The sequence below is a fragment of the Saimiri boliviensis genome, chromosome 21, assembly GCF_048565385.1.
Source record: "Saimiri boliviensis isolate mSaiBol1 chromosome 21, mSaiBol1.pri, whole genome shotgun sequence".
NCBI classification, from domain to species: domain Eukaryota; kingdom Metazoa; phylum Chordata; class Mammalia; order Primates; family Cebidae; genus Saimiri; species Saimiri boliviensis.
This window is the reverse complement of record NC_133469.1, coordinates 9128661-9144909: the sequence shown is the minus strand read 5'-3', so window position 1 is coordinate 9144909 and position 16249 is coordinate 9128661. Positions and strand designations below refer to the sequence as shown.

Sequence of the window (16249 nt, the reverse complement as noted above, 5' to 3'; positions counted from 1 at the left end):
TAGGTCTCTCCACCAACCTGCAGCTGGTCCCAGAGGGTGAGTGGGAACCCCAGGAAATGGTACAGGGGGCACGGCTCCCTCATTTCCTGTGTGGAACCTTTGCCAGGGCACCTCGCATGGGCACTTCACACAAGTTTCCATGCCGAGTCCTCGTGTGCAGGCTTTGATGGACAGTGAGCCCATTTTATAGATGAGGAAACCAAGGCTCAGAGATGGCACTCTCCTTACCTGCGACTGAACACAGAGGAAGAGGTGGAGCTGGGCTGTGAACTCTGAGACTTCTAGGCCTGGGGCTCTGAGGACATTCCAGATTCCAAAAGTCTGTGTCTGACATCTCATGTGACCGATCCCAGAGGGCCCAGCTCATCAGGCACTGCACCTCTGCCCTCAGATCCTCTTGCTCAAAACACAGGTTGCCTTCTATGGTCTCAAATTATAGCACTCCCTCTCGCAGGGCCTTTGCACAGGCTTTCTCTTAGCCTTGCACACTATTTTCTGCTTCCTCATTTAATTCCTACCTCCTTGCCATCATAGTGCTGGGCCCCCTCCTCCAGGAAGCCTCCCTGACTTCCTTCAGTCTTCACAGCCCTTGTTTCAGCTGTGATGTTACCTTCACCTCTGTGAACATCTGATTTGCCATCACTATTGTTGGGTCATGCCTTATCTTCTCTGAATGCACCTTCTCCACCGACCCTCCGAGGTTCCGCCATGCAGGGGGTTCGAGCTGCTCTCTATGTGGGAGAACCACACATCTCTAGCTGCTCCGCCCATGTGTCCACTCCAACCAGAATGGACACAGCCTCTGCAGGGCGAGCCGTCTAGAGCATCTTTTCAGCAAACGAGTGGCTGCGGCCTTCCCACGGGGCATCTTGTGGGTTTCCCTGAGGCAAGGCAGGATGGGTGCCTTCAGGGTCCGGGCATGTGGCCTCAAGGTCTAGGCCCACTGAGGGCGTGCGTGGAGGCAGCTCAGCTCTAAGGCTCCTGCAGTATCCAGTCCCACAGGGCTGAAGCACAGCTCCCGTCCGCAGCCCCCTGCGAACCTGTTCTGGTCCCCTGTCCAGCCCCCTTCCTACCTTCATCTCTTGGTTGCAGATCCAGGCTCTAACTTCAGAGTGCCCAGGATCAAATGCCAGCTCGCCCACTCCCTGGCTGTGTGGCCCTGAGCAAGTCAGTTAACCTCTCTGTGCCTCTGATTCCTGGTCTGTAAAATGGGGAGAGGAACCACGCCACCTCATAGGGTTGCGGGTGTATCAAGGGGATCACACATGTGAAATGCTTAATCCAGGTGCTGGCACATAGTCAGGGCCCAGCACACCTTCGGGAAAATCCATGTTCACTTGTTCACTAAGCCCCTTTGCTAAGGGCTGCCTCATACCCGGGAGAGGTCCCCGCCCCAGGTCTTGGCCAGGGAAGGGCATCCCAGGTGAAACTCACAGGCTGGGGTGGGGCAAGCCACAAGCATCCTGGTGCTCTCCAGCCCCATGCCTCCCTGCCCACTGTATGGGAAGCCAGAGACACCCGAACCATGCAACCCCAGGCCCAGGCCAGCTGGGGTCTGCTCTGTCCACACAGGTCTCCCAGCAACCCCCAGCTCACTCTGTAGCCCTGTTTGTTAATTTCACTTCCCCGTTCCCTCTCTAAGCCAGGACAGAGACTGGAAGCATCTCCACAAGCCCGGGAGAGGCGAGTGGATTCGATCAGCCATTCTCTTCCAGGGCCAGCACCTCCCCGGGCAGGCGGCAGCGCAGTCACACCAAGCAGTGATAAGGAGGCAGCGGAGCAGTGGGAATTCCTCCCTTCCCGCAGCAAGGCCATAAACCATCCTCATCCCCAGCACACAGGCTGATGAGGGCTGCTTCCGTCTGCCCAGCTATGGGGGTGAGTGCCTGGCAAGTCTGGTGCCCAGCTTGAATGAACCTGTCAGGAGAATGGCCACAGGACAGATGGCTGTGTAGGACTCAGGCCTCCACACTCGCCTCTCCAGGAGGAAGAGACTATGGTTATTCAGGAGCAAAGTGAGGAGGTGAGCAGGCTCAAGGAGGAGAGAAGTGAGGCTTGAGGCTGGGAGGCCACGAATGCCGGGCGAGAATGTGGCTTTGTGCAGTGGTAACAGGGAGACATGGAGGGTGTGGAGTGGAGGGAGCAAGGAGACAGGAGGGCAGGTGGGGTCGAGACGACTGTAGCAGGCAAGTGCTAGACTGCCACCCAGGAGGCCACTGAGGGATGCAGGAGGGCAGAAAGGGTGGCCTAGCCACAGAGGGTGGCGAGAAGCCGGGAAGCAGCTCAGGGCTGGCCACGGGGGAGGCCAGAGACTCTTGAACCCACTCCCTTGCCACGTCCCCAAGTCTCCTTCCTCCCCCCGCCTGCCTGCCCCATCCCCAAGCAAAGCCAAATGTTCATATGTGGCCCAGAACTGGCTGTGGGCTCAATGGGAGGTGGAGGGAATATGAACTCCCCAGGCCACCAAGTTCAAACACAGGTAGGTCCTGGCCAAGAGCAATAGGAAACCCACTCAGCCAGCCATCTAGCAGATGCCATGGGCTGCCTATGGGCCCCTCCCCTTGGCCTCCCCCATCAGGCAAAGGGTTTGGCCCTCAATGGGGACCCAGGCCCACTCCCATCCCACCCAAGTCCCCCTGCAGATTCTACTCCAGGCTAAGCAGATGGCCCCTGGCCAGGGCCTCTCAGGGGGCCACCAGGCAAGCTGGAGGCTGCAGAGACCTGCAGTGCACTGCCTTCTATGCTGTGGGTCTCAATTTCCTCATCTGCAGCATGAAACAGTGATCTTTCCTTCCAGGGCCATCAGAAAGGGTCAATGACAGGGCATCACAGTGAACTTGCTGAGCACAGGGCATAAGTCCCTAGGGCACGATTGTAGAGTGTCCCCAGGTACCCGCCACACACCCCGCTCCCTCCCTCCCACCCCAGGGCCTGTGAACACGCTGTTCCTCCCACCTGTAACACTCTCCCCTGTGTCTCTCCCTTGCTGGTTGTTCTGAGCTCAGATGCTGTATCTTCCCGGAAGCCTTCCCTAGCTCCTAGATGAGGTCACGGCCCCAGGAGTCTCCCCCAAACCAGATTGAAAACTCCATGAATGCAGAACAGGGACTGTCTTGCTCACTGCTGTGTGTTCTTACTATTTATTGAATGAATAAATAAATGAGTGGATGAGTAAGACATGACAACTCTCGACCTTCAGTGACAACACAGGGCCACCAGGGTGGCAGGGCCTACCTTGTAGGTTCCTGACTCAGCCTACAGAGTCTGGGAGGTACCCAGAGGCAACAGTTCAGCCTGACATCAGAAACTTGAAGTTGCAAGGTCACCAAAACCTACGTTACAGATGGAGAAACTGAGGCCTAGGATCAGGGGCTGTCTGTGAGTATACTGAGAAGTTGCCCTGCTTCACTAGGCCAAGGCTCTGCCAAGTCCCCCACCCCTGGGTGACTCCTCTCATTCCCCTGGGGCTGCCCCAGAGCCCACCCAGGGCCACCACCCCCTGTCCTGGTCATCAGCCGAGCAGGTGGCAGAGCTGCTCGGGGCTGGGGCAGCCCTGGGCAGGCGGTTGCACTGCTGAGTCGGGCAGCTGGCAGCAGCACAGCTACGAACCAGCTGTTTGGATGACAAACTGCGTTCAAGCTTCATTAGGGTAATCACGGGCTCCCCTCCCGGCAGCGCCGCGGAGCGCGACTGTCAACCTGAACTAATCAAACCCGGCCCCAGGACACCCGCCTGCCTGGCTGACAAGCCGCTAAGCCGCAAGCCACTGAGTGCTGCACAGCTCCTGGCAGAGGCCCAGTCCTGCCACACACCCTGGAGATGGCTGGCCTCACAGAGACCTACTGTGTGCTCCCTGAGATCTCCTGAGCCTCAGAGGCCCTGTCAGGGAGGGACAATCACAACAGTGACTCTCATTTTGACAGCCCATGAGAGAAAGTGACTTACCATGCCACACAGCCATGCGGGGTTAAGTCAGGCAGGAACCCATCACTACCCCTGTTCTCAGGACCAGCAGGCTGAGCTTGGAGCTTGGAGGTTGTGGTCAGATGTGTGGCCTCAGCAAGTCCCTTGACGTGTCTAGGCCTGGCGCCCTGAACCCCAAAAGCAGCCTGGGGGCTCTGGTGGTGCAGGTGTGAAAAGCACTCTGCCAGGCACTGGGGCGGTGCAGACCCTCCCCTGTAGGCTGTGGTCACTATCCTGGGCCGTCCCTGGGGAAGTGGCGGCCAAAGCCAGCCCACTTGCCTCACATCCTCAGAATCAGAACTTAGTCAGAAGGGGCAGGTCTGGTTCTTTCACTGACAACTGGGGATACTGAGGCCAAGAGAGGGGTGTCAGAGATAATGGAATGTAGTGGAAAGAGCATGGGCTTTAGAAACAGATGAACATTCATTCATTCACTCACTCATCCACTCACCCACGAAACAAATACTAGCAAGATGCTATCACATGTCAGGTGCTCAGGGCTTGCTGAAGGAACGGATGACAGGAAAGAAGAGTGAAAGAACCAGCAAAAGGCACCGGGGACCAGCCGTGAACTCATGGACACCGCCCCTGCCTCCTGGAGTTTACTGCCCAGGGCAAGCAGATGCCTAACAGTAATGACACGGGCACTGTGGAAAAGCATGAACTAGCCAGGTAACATGAACCAGGAAAGCCCTGCCTGTCAGAGGAGGTGATATTCCAGGCCCTGAGGGTATGAGTCAGGCAAGGAGAAGCTTGGGAGGTGGAGACAGCAAGTGCTAAGGCCCTGAGGTAGGAAGGAGCTCCAGAGTTTTGAGAACAAAAGGTGACTCTATGTGGCTGGAGGGTAGTGGTGGGGGCAGGAGCTGGAGCAGGTGTGGCCACGGGGAGAATCTGCTCTCATTCCAAGGGTGATGGGAGCCACTAGAGGACTATAGGCAGGGGCAGCACTCTGTGTCCTACAGGGAGAGTGAGCAGAAGAGGTCAGATCTCAGTTCAGCTAATTCCTTCCTTCCTTTCTCCCTCCCTCCCTTCCTCCCTCCCTCCTCCCCCCTCCCCTCTCCCCCCTCCCCTCTCCCCCGTCCCTCCTTCCTTCCTTCCTTCCTTCCTTCTTTCCTTCTTTTTTTCAAGGCAGAGTGTCACTCTGTTGCCCAGGCTGGAGTGCAGTGGCACAATCTCAGTTCACTGCAACATCCACCTCCCAGGCTCCAGTGATTCTCCTGCCTCAGCCTCCCTAGTATTGGGGATTACAGGCACGCACCACCACATCCAGCTAATTTTTGCAAATTTAGTAGAGACAGGGTTTTATCATGTTGGCCAGGCTGGTCTCGAATTCCTGACCTCTAGTGATCCACCTGCTTCAGCCTCCCAAAATGCTGGGATTACCGGCATGAGCCACCACACCCAGCACAGCCAATTTCTGATACAGCAACAGCATGGACAAACATGATGCTACACGAAAGGGGCCACGCCGTGCAGCTCTGTTTACATGAAGTGCAGAGATGAACAAATCCAGCCTCTACTGTCAGATGCCAGGGGTGGGCGCAGCTGCTGGCAGCAGGTGGGGGTTGACTAGGAGGAGCCCGGGGAGCCTCTGGGGGCACTAGCGATCTTCTAGGTCTTGATCAGGATGGAGGCCCCACAGCGACCTACAGCTGTACGCTTAAAAAGTGTGCACATTTCTAAACTAAGTTATAATACCTCCATGACAAAGTAAAAACAAAAGCCTGGCTGCGTCACTCTGGCTCTCTTAATCTCTGTTTTTGCATTGGCAAAACGCAGTGGCAGGAGCTGCCTCCCTGTGCAGATGCTTTAGAGGACAGCACACCCGGGCTGTGTGTAGACACTTTAGAGGACAGCGCACCCGGGCTGTGAGCAGTGGCAGGAGCTGCCTCCCTGTGCAGACGCTTTAGAGGACGGCGCACCCAGGCTGTGCACACAGTGGCAGGAGCTGCCTCACTGTGCAGAAGCTCTAGAGGATGGTGTGTGGCTGGGCTGTGCACAAGTCTGGCTGACAGTCACTGCACCATGAAGGCGAGTCACACAGAAGCAGAAAAGCATCTGGCTTCCACCACACTTTGGCCCTCTTTGGGCCTCACTTTCCTTATCTGTAAGGAACCAGTAGTCTCCACCTGCCTACTGGTGGCAAAGGGGTAAAGGCATAAAAACCCTCGTATCAGACCCCTGTGAGCCAGCCTGCCCCTTGCCACAAAGTGGAGAGCAATTCAGAGACCAGAACACACAGTGTGCCTACTGCTCTACACAGTAGGTACTAAGCCCGTAACTCACTGCCCACAGCCACACATGGAGGAAAGCAACAGAAGCCAGCCCTAACCCAAGCTTCCAGGTGCTCAACCTGCTCACCTACTATGTGCCAGGCCTGGCCCAGGGCTTCCCCCCAGGAAGAGCACCAACCCACCACGGTGGCTCCTCCAGGTGCCCACTGGGATACAGGACCACAGGCAAAGCACAGTGGGAATGCAAGCCAAGGGGCGTCCCCTGACTGGGGCTGGAGTTTAGTAGACTCCAGCATGTGGAAACATGCTCACAAAGTCCCAGATGAGCCACAAGATGAAGCTGACCCAACATAAGGGTACCCATGACACCAGAGAGGCTGCACGGCCAGGTGCCTCTCATACCACAGGCAGCTAGAGGGAGGGAGAAGCCTGGTTCCCTGTCCAGAGCCTGAACATCTCACCCTCTTCCCCAAGACCTTGAGAAATCACACTGCTGGCAACCTCACCAACAATCTTGTAGGCTCAGCTGTCCTCACGGTCCTTGAATATCATTTTCTTATGAGTCTGCCAACAAGCTGGGGATGGGGCCTGGTGTCAGATTCATCACTGGCTCCATTCTACAGAGGAGCACACTGAGGCTCTAGGAGGTTTGATGCCCCAAGGCTACTCCAGTGAGGAGTCAAGAAGCAGCTGGATGGCTGGATCCCCACGGTCAGTCCACTGGGCACAGCTCAGTCCCTGGTGCCCTGTCCTCCCCATACCTGGGGGCTGCTCACTCAAGCAGCCAGTTCACTCAATCAGTCAACAAACAGCCACTGTGTGCTGCAGCCACTGTTCTAGGAGCTAGAGGCAGAGCAGGGGACAGGCTGCAGTGACGTGGTTCCGAGTCAACAACCGCCCCAGCCCTTACACACTTGGCAAATGCCAACAACAACGGTGTGGCAGACACACAGGTGCCTGTCCTGAGCCAGGAGCGGCACTGAGACTGTCTCATCTACTCCTCTAAGCAGGCTCACACGGGTGGCACTGTCATCCCCATTTTACAGATGAGGACACTGAGGTTCAAGTTCAGGGCACTGCCTGAGAGTGATCTCACAGCCTAGTCTAAGTGGGGGAGGATCCGACCCCAGGGACTCGGGCTACTTAGTCCTGTCTTTCTGTCCCATGGGAGTTTTAATCCTTCCGGAATTGCTGCATGGGAGCCTTACTCTGGACATCAGCAGTGGATGGATCTAGCAGGGCCTCAGGATGAACCAGGACCCAAGACTTCACGTCCAGTCCTGTGTCTCAGGCCCTGGCTTCCTACAGTCCCAGAGATGTACACCCACTGGGGCCAGGGGCCCAGCCTGACTTGGTTCTGCCTATGCTGCTGGGACCTGGGCTCGATGGGCACATCCGAGACCATTCCTGCCCCTCGGGCCCTGCCCACATCGACTCAGCCCCAGCAAAGATCCCAGTTCTGTGCTGGCCCCCACCAGGCATAAGTGGTAGGAGAAACAGACAAGAAAACAAACAGCCCCACTTGGGATGCTCTCCCCCCATACCTCCCATGGCTGGCACCTTCTCCTCCCTCTGGTAAAGGCTCCCTGACCACTCTGCCTCTATCAGCGCCCCCTGCACCTCCCACTCTCTCTCTGGCACCGCTCAGCTTTTCCACACAGCTTTGCTACAGGCCAGCACCAGCCACGCTTTCACTTGTTTGCTGTCTGTCATTCCTACTCTGCTGTGAGCTCCTCGAGGGTCAGGACCTGGTCTGTTTCGTTCACAAATGCAGCCCTCCCCACCCCACCTCCAATCAGTACCACATCTGGTGCACAGTAGGGCTGCAAATCCTTATTAAGTGAATACATTTGCTGAATAAATGCAAACACAGTGGGGACATGCTACCCCTGACCCTGAGCAGACAACAGGGCCGGCAGAGAGCAGGGAAGTGTCCCAGGCAAGGCACAGCAGGGGCAGAGGCCTGAGAGCAAGAAAGAACTGGGCTCCAGGGACCTCTAAGTGCAGCTTCCAAGTGTTGCGGGAGCACAGGACGTGAGACCAAGAGGCCAGCAGGGTTGCAAGGGGGTGGCAGGGAGCCCTTCAGGGGGCCAGCTCTGTGGTGGGGGTGCCAACAGCACTCAGATCATCCCCCAGCCCTGCCCAAACCAGCCTGGCCCCTAGCCCAACTTCACCCCTGAGGCCATCTGTGGTGAGCAACCAAATCTGGGGGCTAGCCATCACTCCTCCTCTGCCCACTGGCACAGGAACACAGTCCTGGCACCCACCCACAGGTCTGGGAGCTAACCTGCCACCATGCAGGCTGCAACCTGTGACCTTGGCCCCATTAGCGTGGCCTCCTCCAGCCGGGCAATCCAGCTGGCGCCAAAAAACAGAGCAGCTTGGGTGAGCTCTTCACTGCAGAGGGTGGCATGGCTGCAAGCGGCAGGCGACATCACTTACACGATCCAGCCGGGATCTGTCGGGGAGGGGTGGTGGTGGCAAAAACTGGGTGTGTCCAGGGCAGCAAACAGTTCTCACACCCAGGCTGGACCCACCTGGTATAGCTCAGGTAGCCAGGTGGGAAAATCCACCCCAGACAGCCTGCCTCTCTCCAGGCCTAGGCTGGGCCTCGGCTCCCACCCATTCTCCCCCTGGATGACCTCAGCTCTGGATGCCCCCAGAGCTCTCCAGCCAGAGGTCCCCTGCTCAGGCCTGCTTCAGGCATCCCTTCTCCCCAGATGGCACCGCCATGCCCGTGGGTGTCCTATCCAGGCTCTTCCCTTCCCCACCTTCCAATGCCACGTGGACTCTCCCAGCTCCTGCCCCACTGCCATCTCCCTGCTTCACCTGTCTCTGCCTCCAGACCTGCTACTGAGACCCCCTAAAAGGTCCCCACCACCATTAGAATAAAATCCCAGGCCCCTCCTGGGCCCCAATGCCCCACATGGCATATTCTGGCCCCTACAACCCCCAACACACCTATCCACCATGCTCCAGACACAGTAGCCTCCTTTCTGCCCCACACCCAGACATACTTGGCATAAAACTGTGCCATGGGCCTTTGCACCCTCTGCCTGGGGTGCCCTTCCATCTGACTCCCCCAGGGCCTCAGCTCAAATGTTTCCTCTTGGAGAGGCCTCTCCAGACCATCCCAGCCAGTGGTACTCACATGTGTACCCTACCCGATCACACAGCATGTAACTCTGCTTCCCGTTGTCACGTAGCTTCTTCCTCGCTCACTGTCTGTCCCCCCCGTCAGCCTGGGAGTTACACGACACAGTGGCTGTGCATGAAGAGTCACTGCTGTGTCCTCAGGCCTGGCACACGGTCAGCACTCCACACATCTGTTCACTGAATGAGCGCGTGGACTCCTGTTCTCCAAGGTGCAGTCAGATCTGACCACATCAGGGGCTCCCGGGCCCTGCAGATGTTGCTGCCTCATGTCCAGGCCCCGGAGGTCTAGCCCGGGCTACTTCTCCAGCCCTGATGCTCCTCCTCTCAGATTCCCAAACCCACATTGCCACCATCCCCTCCCTGCCACTCCTCTCCCCTTTATCTGCTCCCTGGCACCTCCTCTGACCTGCCCAAGCCCATACCTCCTCCCCCTGCCTGTTTCTCCCCCAGTCTTCAGCACCTTCAGCTTCCACCCCCCCTCACCCTGGCATTCACAGCCTGGCATCAGCTTCCATCCCCCACCTCCCTGCCTGTCACTTCTGCTTATAAGCCCTGGTGCCACGACAAAGTTTGGTGTCCCCCTCATTCTGTGCCTTCGTACCTCCAAGTCTCTGACCCCTGCTGTTCCCTCTGCCTCAGTGCTCTTCCCCTTCTTCTCAGCTGGATGAGCTCTTATTCATCCTGCAAGACCCAACTCAAAATGTCTCCTCTTTTGTAAAATCCTTCCTGATCCTTCTCCTGCATCAGTCAGGACGTTACTGGTTACAAGAGAAAGAAACACAACTCAAAATAACTTGAGCAAAAAAGAGAACATGTTGGTTTATGTAACTAAAAATTCCAGGGGTAGTTTCAGGCATTCTGGATCTAGAGGCCCAAATGAAGTCATCTATCCATCCACATCTGGGCTCTGCCACCTTCCATGTGATGACCTTATCCGAGATCCTCCATCCTAAATCCAGCTGTGGAAGAGGGTGGCTGGCGGTCTCACAGTCACACCCCTCAGGTTCAGGGAGGGGGTTTCAGGCCCTGCGTACTCAGCCCAGAGTCGGAGCTCTAGGGAAGCCTTTGACTAGCTCAGACGGGCCATGTGCCCATTTCTCCACCAATCATTGTGCCCAGGGGGTGGGGTATTGGGCCCCACCTGGGTCTGATGCTTACCCTGGGAAGTGGGGGCATGGGTCCCAGGAAGAAAACCCTCTGAGCTCAGGTCCTATTCTCTACACACCTCCCCGCTTGGTCTCCACGTGTCCCCTGAGACCGCCCCCCCTCCCCCACCGCCCTAGATGTTCACGGTTCTGCAGCACAAGAAATCCCCTCGCAGCTGGGTCCCAGTGCCCGCTCTATGACAGCCCCCAAAGAGGGCCTAAGAAACTTTTCATCTGACTGAATGGAGGTGGGCTGCACAGAGAAAACCACACGTGTTGGGTGTGTAATAACGGGTTAACCCTCACCCCTGGCAGGCAGCAGATCTGCATTTTCACGGAGGCCTCAGGGGGACACAAAGCTTAAATGGCAGCTCAGAGAGTTGGGAGGGGGGTGCCCAGGGGGCCCTCAGCAGAGCCCTGTCCCTCCCGGCAGCCCGGCCTGCGGGGGCTACTCGGCCAATCCTGAAGAGCTTGCTCAGGGGCTGTGAGTGGAAGGGCTGGGAAAATAATTACCGAGGAGGCCCAGGAGGGAGGCGGGGAGGCTGGCGAGAGGCTTAATGAAACTGCTAACGCATTAGTGATTCCTGCCTGCTCGGGAAAGGCGGAGGCAGACAGCCATGTTGCCAGCTCCCGAGACGGAGGCTGCCAGGCGGGACGGGCTGGGCACGGCACGAGGCGGCAACAATAGGCACCTCTTCATCATCTGCCTCTCAACACGTGACTTTCAAAGGGCAATCTTAATATATCAAAGTCCAGATGACAGTATATTTCAACACATCTCGTATTAAATTGGGCTGGAGTCCCTTCAGATGCATTATAAATAGAAAGGCTAAAATTCTGATTAAAGCCATAATCACAGAGCTCTAAGGATGCGGGTGAGCAGGGTGTCTGGTCCCATTTTTCGGATAGGAGGTCATCTACATGCAGGTAGACACGCGTGTTCCAGAAGCATCCAGCCCTTCAAAGCCCTCCCATGAGCAGCCCCTCTCCTCCCCACCCACCACGGTCTTTCCATTCTCAGAAAAGCTCTGTGAGGCAGTCAGATGCCATGGCCCCCCCTTAACAAGTTCCCCCAAAGGGACCGGACCAAAGCCACACAGCAAGGCCACAGGGGCAATCGCTGCACCCAAGGCTCAGACTCCTGGCCCCGTGCTCGTCCTCACACAAGGTGGGCACTTACTGGTCACTGCAATCTACACTGTGGTTTTCAGTTTACATCTCACTGCAGCTCCAGGCAACGAAACAGAGGCAACAGAGGTTAAGTGACGTGCCCAAGGCCACACAGCCAGACAGCTATAGAGCCAGGACTTGGGGCTGGGGTTTGGAATCCGAAAAGATGCAGTTTTTCTTCAAACATTCTGCCAGGCACAGTGGGTACCTGGTACCTCCTTGCTTGTTGAAAGAGAGATTTGGGACCATAGAGAAGCCCATGCCCCTGAACCCACATTCCCTGGGCAGCAAACTGCAGGGAAGGCCAAGTCAGGAGTCAGGGCAGCTAATGGAGGCAGAAATGACCACAAAACCGGCACTCACTCTGCACCCACTCCGAGTCGAGTTGGCATGTGCTGGGCAATTAGTACTGCGGGATTCCCATTGCCTGAAGGGGGACACTGAGGCTTGGTGCCCTAGAGAACCACGTGCCCTAGAGGGGTGACTCTCAGTGAGTGAGCGGCACCGCCACAGTGAGAGTCAACCATCCCAGGGGGTGGCCACGACCGAACTGCTGCCCATACCATGCCCAGGGCAGGCACTTAGCCACCAGCCAGGTACTCATGGAGCCAGCGGATGCACAGACTCAGGCCAGAACATCAGGTATCCAGTGGGGCCCATCTCCCTCCCCCACCCCAGGACACATGAAAGAGCTTTAGGGCAAGAGACAAGAATGGGCCTGGGGAGGGGCCTCAGTCCCTGCATACTCAGCAAAGCTCCCCCTGCTCTGGACCTGGTCAACAGCTGGGTCAGGGGGTGGGGAGAGTAGGCCAGGACCCCAGTGACTAGCTGGGCCCCTGCCATACCGAGACCTGGTACCAGCAAGGTCTGTTAGGAAAGGCTGCACCTGTTCTGCCTCACTGGCCCCCACAGAGCCTTCCAGACAGTCCTAGGTCCAGGAAGATGCCTTTCCAGGGGCCCAGCAGCTCATGCAGGCCTGTCCCCATCTGTTCCCAGGTCTATTTCCCCATGGGGGCCATTAGAGCCACATTTGAACCCTCTGTGGGTACCAGACTGCTGTGCAGGAGGTTTTTCTGAATGAATGAATGAGTGAGGGAATAAATGATGGAACAAACCAATCCACCCAACCTCCTGCTGCAGTCCCTTCCCGCAGTCCACTGATAGGGACCTCCACCACATGAGATCGGCCCTGGCCCTCAGCCAGACAAGAAAACAGGCTCAGAGGGCCCAGGGCTTCCTGGGAGGTGGCAGCACCAGGATTCAATTCCAGGCTGATGGACTCAGCCTGTGCCTTAGCCTCAGGCTCTGCCCAGTATCCATTTCCAAAGACAAGTATACCTGCACTCACCTGGCCCATCCCCCAACCCCACCCCACCCTAAGGGAACAACCATGGCCATTCCTGGGACAAGGATGTTCAGGTGCAGAGCAGTCAAGGGCCTAACCCAAGGTCACCGAGTCATCAGGACGCACAGCAAGGTCTCAAACTCAAATGGCTGCCTCCATCCCTCATCATCTCTTTCACACGCCAAAGCTGCCTCCTTCTCCATCAACGCAATAAAGAAGGGAAGGGGGAGGGGGAGGGGAAGGGGAGGGGAAAGGAGAGGAGGGAAGCCCCCTCCACCAGCCCGCAGCAGGCGCCTTTCTGGTCAGGGAGAAAGCCTCTAATGAAGGCCCCACAGAAGCCACGGAGCTGGCGGTGTCAGCCTGGGAGCCCCGCGGAGCTGCGGGGCGCGCAGCTCTGCTCCCAATTAGCACACAGGTCCTCCATCAAAGCGCGCGCCGGCTGCCAGGAGCAGAGGCCGGAGGGACAGCCCTGCTAGCAGCAGGAGGAGGCCGTGGCTCTCTGGCAGGCCCTGGCCTCTGCTCCCTGCCTTTCTGGGGGGGATGCAAACCCCTCAGTCCCCCACACTCACTCACACCCTCTCCAATCAGCCAGCTCAGGGCAGACGCCGTCACCCCGGGGGACACGCTAATGAAGATGGCCGACATTAATCTCTTCCCTCTCCCGACAGGTCAATTTATAGTTCCATGGGGAGCCCTGGCACTCGGCCAGAGGGCCTGACATAACTCTCCCTGTTCCCCAGGAGGACATCAGGGGTGGGCTAGATGGGGCAAGGGAGGCTGGAGACCCCCGAGGCAGGACACCTGAGCACCCACTACTGCCGTCCCAGCAATTCCAGGTGGGTGAGGACCTGACCCCGGAACTCAAAGGCTGAGAGTCAATCCTCAGCTCTTCAATCAGGGCCAGGCTGCTCACAGGCCAAAGGCCCCCAGGGAAGCAGGAGGCTTCTGACATCTGCTCCTCATTAGCCTCAAGGGGATTCAGAGTCCTGAGTCCTGTGAGGGACCATCCGCTTCTGCCAGCCTCTCCAGTGTGCATTCCTCAAACACCCGTGAGCTGGCCACACAGGGCCTGGCCCTGTGCTGGACCCTGGGAGCACACAAACCCGAACCCCAGCTCTCCCAGTCTGGTGGGGGCGGGGTCCAGATGGAAGTGTCCTACCACACTGAGAGCAATAATGGAAGGATTTGCCAAGAGCTGGGGGTACTCATGGGAAGAGGCCTTCACTTCACCCACCTGAGGAGGAGGTGAGTGGCTCGGAGGACCACAGGGAGGAGGGGATGTAGCTGGGCCTTGAGGATGAGCAGTTAAGGAGGCTGGAAGGCTTGGGGGAGGGGCCGTGTGGGAAAGAGACCATGTCAGGCAGGGAAGACCCAGTGCTTAGGGGCTCTAAGACCAGGGGACATCCACTTCCCGGGGTGGGCGGGGGGCGGAGAGGGGGGCAGGAGCGACCACTCAGAGGAGAGGCCCAGCCTCGAAAAATTGCTCAGGAGGTTGGCCTAGTTTATGTTTGTGGACAGCTGAAGAGTTCGGAAGCTCAGAGCTGCATTTAAAATGACAGCTTTGGCAATGGTGTCCCAATGGACAGCCATGGACGGGGAGGAGGGGCGGGTACATCCAGGGCAGAGGGAGAATGGAGGGAGAAATGCCTGAAGGGCTGCCTGGATGGACAGGCAGATAGGGGAGGCCACAGGCCTAGAGTCTCCAGGGTGGGTACTGGGTGTAAGGGATGTCACAAGCCTGGGATAGGAGAAAGATTGGGGCCTGATGTTCAACTTGTGACCCTCGGAAGGTTTTAGCAGACTCCAAAGCCCAGGCCTGGGCTGGGAGATGCCAGGACCCAAATGCTGGCCCCGGTTCAAAATTGTGAGCAGCACTGGACTACCTCCTGGAGGTAGATTATCTCATTGGGCAGAGGTGAAGCCAGGGGGCTGTCCCCTTGCATACACAGGGGAGGAGGCAGGGGCCTGCCAAGGGCAGAGTGTACAGCTAGGCAGCCCCACCATGCTGGACAGAGCCCTCAGGCTGGAAGCACATGGGTCAGACTGCCCCCATCTCACCCAGTTCCAGTCCCTTCCCCTGGGCCCTGGGCCTTCCCCCCATTTCCTCCCCCTCCTTCAGGGCTACCTACCAGGTCTCATCTACTCCCCTCAGGCACTGTGGGGGTGTCTCCTGTTCCCTAGGCTGGAGACCCAAGGTCAGAGAGCTAAGGGGCTGGTTTAAAACCTCTCATCTTGTAGGCACTAGTCAGGAAGGAACCAGGGTCCAACTGAGCCCAAAGCACACACTCTTAAGGAAAGGAGGAAAAAGAACAAGGCTGAAATAAACGCAAGCGCTTACAGTGGCTGCATTATGGTGGTGGGACAATAGATGATTTTTTTCTTCTTTCCTACAATGAAATATTCATAGGCTCATTCTGTCGTTGTGAGTGTCCTGGAGGGGTGAGCTACCACTCTGGAGTCAGACAGCCTCAGGGTCAGATCCTGGCTAGCCACTTGCTAGCCCGGGACCTTGAGCGAGCCATTTGCCCACTGTTAGCCTCCGTTTTCTCATCTGTACAATGGGGACAAACACCCCCTACTTCAGAGGAACGGTCACGGCTGGCGCACAGTAGGCGCGCAGTAAGTGCCAGCCTCTGAGCATCACACCCCCGCGTCCTCGCCACCTGTCTGGCCTCCAGAGGGAACTTGAGACGCCCCCACGTGCCAGACGCGGATGCTGGGCGGGCATCTGGCCCCCGGGGCTGGCGCCCACCCCCCGCCCCCCGCCGCGCCCGCGCTGTCCCCTTACCCTGGCGGCCGGAGGGCCGGCATCGGTCCCGCAGGAGAGCCCGGGCAGCGGGGCCGGACTCCGGAGCGCGGGGCGCGGGCGCGGGCAGGGCGCGCGGGGGCGCGGGCCGCGCGCTCCGGGCCGTGCGCCCCGCGGCCGCCGCGTCCTCGCCTCCAGCGCGGGCCCCGCGCGCCCCGGCCGGCCCGGGGGCAGGCCCTGCGCAGCGCCGCGCCGGGTGGGGGGCGGGCCTCGCGGGCCCTGGAGGGGCGCCCGGGCGGCGCGGGCTCCCGGCGGGCGCGGGCGGCGCCGCTGCGGTGGCCCCGCCGCTGAGTGGTGGGACGCGATTTACTGGCTGCAATTCCCGGCGCCCCTCGATGGCACTTAAGAGAGACCGGGAGGGAGCCGGGGAGAGCGGGCGGAGGGCAGGCGGGCGGAGGAGGGGCGGCGGGAGCCGTGCGCGCCGGCGGGG

At 58.4% G+C, this 16249-nt stretch overlaps 1 protein-coding gene across 1 annotated transcript in view; it reads right to left on the bottom strand.

Annotated features, from left to right (window-relative positions):
- The window catches only part of TCF20 (transcription factor 20), a 189220-nt gene extending 173346 nt beyond the window's left edge, over positions 1-15874 (bottom strand). The window contains exon 1 of the mRNA XM_039463174.2: positions 15802-15874. The gene's annotated coding sequence lies outside the window, so the exon portion shown is untranslated. The remainder of the gene's footprint in view (positions 1-15801) is intronic.
- Positions 15875-16249: the final 375 nt, after the last annotated feature.